This window comes from Mandrillus leucophaeus, unplaced genomic scaffold, assembly GCF_000951045.1.
Source record: "Mandrillus leucophaeus isolate KB7577 unplaced genomic scaffold, Mleu.le_1.0 Scaffold425, whole genome shotgun sequence".
NCBI classification, from domain to species: Eukaryota; Metazoa; Chordata; class Mammalia; order Primates; family Cercopithecidae; genus Mandrillus; species Mandrillus leucophaeus.
Genome location: NW_012104532.1, coordinates 497,960 through 504,628, shown reverse-complemented (window position 1 = coordinate 504,628; position 6,669 = coordinate 497,960).

Here is a 6,669-nt window from a genome sequence, read left to right as displayed (position 1 = left end):
TGCCGGAGGATTCCGCAGGGTCGTGCCCCTCTCCGCTGCCCGTGCCCGCTGCCGCGCCTCGCGTCTCCCGAGCGGTCAGGATGTCCTGGGTGTCTCCTGCGTTGGCGCGTTCCGTGACTGCATTCATGTCGGAGGAAGCTGAGGCCCAGAGAGGTCGGACTCACTCTAGGCCACACAGCTCGCGATAGGCAGGGCTGGGATTCGCTCCCAGCCATGGAGGGCTCTGGACTCCGCTCTTCACCTCGGCTCCGCGGTCTCCCGGCGCTCTACTCCAAGACAGCAGTTGTGGGGCCATCGGGCGGGGGGAGGGCAAAGAGAGGAGGAGCAGGGAACTGAACCCCAGCCTGGACCCGGGACCCTGCGACAGGGAGGTGAGGAGAAAACCAGGATGAGGCCCAAGGGAGGAAAAGCGAGGCCCTTCCAGAGGCCTGCCTGTTGCAGGACCCAGGGCTGCCCCACGCCTGGAGGAGGCTTCCTCCCTTTCCCCGGGTTCCCACCATCACACCTCCCTGGCAGCCCGCATGCCCCAAGCTCAGAGAGTCCAGGACAGAATCTCTGTCCTGGTGGCTTCAGGCTCCAGGTCAGGACTTTGGCCTCCTCCCATTAGTGCTCAGCGGAGCCTCCACCCCAGCTTGTACTGACTTCCCAGCCGCGCTTCGGGGCCCTGCAGGACCGGGCCGGGCTCTCCTCTGCTCTCCACCTCCTTGCTGGGCACATCAGGTCTTTGTGGCAACGATTGGCCCCAAGCCAAAAACAGGCCTTGGTTGAGGCTACTCCCACCTGTGCTGTCCTGCTCAGCACAGAGGTTTCCTCTTCCGGGAAGGCTTCTCTGATGGCACTCCATCTTGTCTTCTATCCTGAGTTCTAGGCCCTTCTTCCAGATGCCCAGTTAGTTCTTCATTCTCTAGTGGGATGCCCATTTTCCCTACCATGCTGGGAAGCCCTCCAGGGCAAGACATGTCTTAATTACCTTCAAGTCCCTGATCTCCAGCCAAGAGTGGGCCCAGAGGAAGCCCCACCCAGAGGGGATGGGCCCGCCCATTGTGTGAGGAGCCAGGAGCAATGTAGTGGGAGTCCGGGGTGAACTGCATGACCTCCCCTAGCTGGGCCTCGGTTTGTAGCTCTGTGGTCTTCCTGCTCAACTCTGAATATATCCTGCACAGGGCCTGCCATTTGCCTTCTGATAGTGGGCGGGGCCTTCTTCTTTCCAGCCCTGGCTCCTGGGATGAACCTGGCTTTTAGCTACTCTCCTTTGACCCTTCGGTTCCTCTGAGAGCCATGAAAGGCAGCACCTCTTGGGAAGAGAGACCTGTGGTTCTGAGGATTGAGGAGTCGGAAATGTGTGAAAGCGGGAAAGGGGAGGCCTTGGGAGTGGAGTGGGGGTATTCGGCTGAGTGAGAGCGTCTCTGCTAGCTGGATGCCCCTCAGCCGGATACTAACATATTTTAGCTGGTTTCCTCGCCTGTACAGTGGGGATAATAGTGCCTTCCTTTTAGAGCGACTGAAGATGAGAGCGAAATCTAAGCAATGCTGCTTCCCCTGGCCTACCCTGCAAAATGGAGGTGGGAATGGAGAATAAGGACGGGCGGTTGGTAGGGAGAGCTGGCTGCTGGAGACTCAGCCAGCTCCCCGGCAAGGAGGTAGGGAGTGGAAGCTGGGGGCTGCTGCCTGCCCCTGGGACCCCGATATTAGTTCGTCCAAGGTCAGCTTGTGCGGTTTTCTCTCACCCAAGGGGCTCAGCACAGAAAGGAGATGGCCAGGAGCCGGGGCTGCCCCCTGGTGGGGGCTGCAGAAGTGGCTCTCCGCGCTCTGCCTGGCATTGAATGCCCCCTTACTGGGGACAGGGGAGCTGGAAGACTCACCCACCTCAGCTGGCAGAGGCGGGGACCTCAGGCCTGAGCATGAACAAATCCCAAGTGAACCAAGACAGGATCCCGCCATGAGATTAGCCAGTTCTTGTCAAAGATAGGATCATCACAAATTCAAAAATCCCCCAGGAGAGCTTTCCCTGACCCGACTCTCCTTGCCCAGGTCTCTGCAGTTTTGTCTCTGGTGGGCGATGGTTTGAAGGACACCTGCCTGGCCCACCAGTGGCACTGGGTCTCTTGCTCACCGCTGTGCTGCTGGGGCCAGCAAAGCACATCACAGGCATTCTTTCTGGGGTTGTCACGTTCTTGTGGCGCACCTATGTTGTGTCGGGTATGCTAGGATGACAGTGAAAGGGGAGCAGCCACTTGCTGAACTTGATGGGGACAGTCATGGCCCAGTGTGATCTACATTGAGGTCCCAGGCTCTGGGCGCCCAAGAGGGCCTGCTGAGTGCCTACCCAAAGGTCCCTCAGAGATGGTGAGATTTATGGAGTCCTTGGGTCCTTGGACGTGGACCTGGGACCACTAAGGCTCCCATCACCTTGATCGAAGAGCTCAAAGTGCAACCCCGAGCAGAAGCAGCAAGAGAATATCCATGTCAGGACCAGCTGCAGGACTGGGAACCTCAGGGTGAAGGGGGTTGCTCCAGGAAAGCAAGAGGTCCTCATGGATAGAGTGGGAAGGCGGGGAGCCTCCTTACTGTTCTCCACTTCCTCCAGGTGACCTCTGATTCTCCAGGGGATTTCCAACAGCTGCAGCAGCCTTGTCAGGCTGGAAATATACTGGGAAATGTACATGGAAGGGACCGTTGGGATTCTGGCCCCTTCTCTAGGAAGAAACAAGTTTGATCAGGTCCCTCCCCTGCTGAAAACTCAATGGCCACCATTGCCTGAGCTGGCATTGTGCAGTGTCTTCATACTCTCCTGCACTCCTTAACCCTAGTGTGGGAGCATCCAGGCTCCCTACTGCCTCCCTCTGTTTAATGGGTGGGAGGCCTCAATCCTACTCCCTCCCAATTCCACTTTCTCTAATTCCTGTCCTTGTGTTGTGGAAGTGGCACTTCCTACAGGAAGCCTTTCATGACCACCCCCATCTTGCCCCCTTGACCACCTCTCTCATGTGCTCCTGCGGAGAGGTGAAAGTACAGACTGTGCAGCCCACTTACAGGTGCGGATAAGGCTGTGGTGAGAGTCAGTAAGTTAATACATACATGTAAGTGTCAGAACAGTGCTGCTGGTTAGTGACAGCTATTGTCCTTGTGACTATCCTTACCATCTCTTACCCCTATTGTCTATCACTGGAGTATCTGGGAAACTGTATGGAAGGTCGTAGGAGTGACCATGAGGTCCCTGGTAGCAGGGACTATGTCCATTTCTCTCCTGATTTCTGTAGCTCCTAAATAATGCCCATACACACATGGTTAGGGTCTGTGTAGGAATAAATTAAGGAATGGACAAATATGGTGTGGTAGCCTGAAAAATGCCCCCTTAAATGATATCTATGTAACAATCCCTGTACATCAGTGGTCCCCAACCTTTTTTGGCACCAGGGACTGGTTTCAGACAAGTCAGGGGAAGAGGATCTCGGGGTGAAACTGTTCCAACTTAGATCATCAGGCTTCAGATTCTCGTAAGGAACATGCAACCTAGATCCCTCTCATGTGCCATTCACAATAGGGCTCCCACTTCTATGAGAATCTAATGCCACTGACCTGACGGAAGGTGGCGCTCAGGCGCTAATGCCCACTCACCCGGCGCTCACCTCCTGCTGTGGTTCCTGTCAGGCCATGGACTGGTAATGGTCTGTGGTCTGGGCGTTGGGACCCCTGCTGTAAATGTTACCTCATTAGAAAAAGGGTCTTTGCAGATGTAATTAAGGATCTGGAGGCTGGGCGCGGTGGCTCACGCCTGTAATCCTAGCACTTTGCGAGGCTGAGGCAGGCAGATTGCTTCAGCCCAGTAATTTGAGACCAGCCTAGGCAATATGATGAAATCCTGTCTCTACTAAAAAATACAAAAATTAGTCGGGCATGGTGGCATGTATCTGTAGTCTCAACTACTAAGGAGGCTGAGGTGGGAGGATGGCTTGAGCCAAGGAGGCAGAGGTTGCCGTGAGCCCAGATCATGCCACTACACTCCAGCCTGTCTCCAAAAACAAAACAAAACAACAAAATGAAAGCAACAACAACAAAAACAACAACAACACAACAAACTAGGATCTGGAGATGGGGGGTTACTCTGGGTTAGCGAGGTAGACTCTTAATGCAATCACACATATTGGTAAGATGGATCAGAGGCAGATTTGACACATAAAGAGAGGGTAATGTGACCACAGAGGCAGAGATTGGAGTGGTGCAGCCATGAGCCAAGGAGCATCAGCAGCCATCAGAAGCTGGAAGAGGCAAGGAGCAGAATCCCTCCCAGAGCCTCTGGAGGGCCCACAGCCCTGCTGATGCCTGGATTTGGGCCTTCTGGCCTCCAGAACTGTTACAGAATAAATTTCTGGTGTCTTAAGCTACCAAGTTTGTGGGAGCTAGCACAGCAGCCATGAGAAATGAATACGGATGGTACAAATACCATGTGGAAGTTATCAAAGATTATTAAGAGCCAGGCTTTGGAATTCAAAACAGCTGAGCTGGGCACCAACATCTGTTGCTCGTTTAGCCCCATGACTCTGGACAGGTTAATTTCTCTAAGCCTCAGTTTTTCTACCTTGCAGAGGTCCTCCAGGGTTTTAATTTAAAAAAGATTGTGTCATGCCTCGCCCAGTGCTTGGCACAGTACTGGCACCTGGGTGATTATGTGTGTCGGGATGGAGCAGTTTGGAACCAGTCTAAAAGGGGGAACATTTCTGTATTTTCATCTGTGAGCCTTGATTTCATTGTCCATGTTGTCTGGAAATGGGGCAGGATTTAGTAACTTCCTGTTCACAACCTGCTGGGGTTTTTTTTTTTTAAACCCATGAGTAATTATCACTTTGAAGGGGAAGAAGGTGCTGTGAACTTATTTTCCTTCTTCACTGATCCCAAAATATGTTTCTGTGAGCAAAAGCAGAGAGGCCCCTGCTGGGAGACACAGCCAGCCCTGCCTTTGGAGTGCTGACGACCCTGGCTGGACTAGGGCACACTTGGGGTGCAGGGGGGCATCTTGAGACCTCATCTTTCCTCTGCTGCATGAGCTCTTGATGTGAGGGGTATCCAGAATCTTCTCTGACCCTTAGAAGCAGGATTGCTAAAATTCCTTCCAGGATTCTAAGAAGAAATGCCAAAACCTAACTTATTCTACCCAACTGGGCTCCAGATCCTACTGTCAGCTGCAGAAATGGCCCCTGAAACTAACTTCCAGGCAGGGCACCAATATTTCCCTCCTGGCTTAGGAAGCAGTGTCCTCGGTGAGTCAAATCCACTCACATTCCCTGGCTTTGAGCCTCCTCTACTGCCCACTTCTTTTTTTTTTGAGACGGAGTCTCGCTCTGTCGCCCAGGCTGGAGTGCTGTGGCCGGATCTCAGCTCACTGCAAGCTCCGCCTCCCGGGTTCCCGCCATTCTCCTGCCTCAGCCTCCCGAGTAGCTGGGACTACAGGCGCCCGCCACCTCGCCCGGCTAGTTTTTTGTATTTTTTAGTAGAGACGGGGTTTCACCGTGTTAGCCAGGATGGTCTCGATCTCCTGACCTCGTGATCCACCCCGTCTCGGCCTCCCAAAGTGCTGGGATTACAGGCTTGAGCCACCGCGCCCAGCCTTACTGCCCACTTCTACCTAAAAGAAAAACTCAGTCCTCAGGGTGAGCGGCCAGCAGGAAGGCCCTTTACAGCTTGATGCTCTCTGTTCTGTAAAACATGGCTGAGCAGTAACATCATCTACTATACTCAGTTTACATTTGTTGAGCACTTACTATATCCCAAGCATTGTGTGGCATAGACTCCAAGACAGTGACTCAACATGGAATTGATCAGTGAAATGCCTGGCTTGCCTTGCACATGCTGTTCCCTCTGCCTGGATTGTCCCCCCTCCACCACCCCCACTGCCATCCTTCAAATGCCACCCCCTGAAGCCTTCCCTGAGTCAGCTGCCCTTACTGCTCTGCCCTCACAGAACTTCGCAGACCCTACAGTGTGTTCATGATGCACACACAGGGATGCCCTGCCCATCGGCTGTCTCCCCTGGCCGGGGCACCCAGCTGTCTTCTCAGGGATGATGGGATCATTCCAAGATTAGGAAAACAGACACAGGGTAAAGAGCCGAGAGTTAAGAGGCAGGTGTAGGAAGTGCTGTCAGAGCCGTAGGAGGAGAGGGAACAGGTGCTTGGAAGCCCAAAGAGGTGAGGAAAATGACTGAATTATAGTTAAGTATGCACATCCTTCACCATGTATTTTTTTTTTGAGATGGAGTCTCACTCTTGTTGCCTAGGCTGGAGTGCAATGGCATGATCTCAGCTCACTGCAACTTCTGCAATGTTCAAGCGATTCTCCTGCCTTAGCCTCCCGAGTAGCTGGGATTAGAAGGTGCCCGTCAACACGCCTGGCTTTTTTTTCTTCTTTTAGATGGAGTTTCGCTCTTGTTGCCCAGGCTGGAGTGTAATAGTGCGATCTCAGCTCACTGCAACCTCTGCCTCCCAGGTTCAAAGCGATTCTTGTGCCTTAGCCTCTCAAACAGCTGGGATTAAAGGCACATGCCACCATCCCTGGCTAATTTTGTAGTTTTAGTAGAGACAGGTTTTTCCATGTTGGTCAGGCTGGTCTCGAACTCCCGACCTCAGGTGATCCACCCGCCTCGGCCTCCCAAAGTGTTGGGATTACAGATGC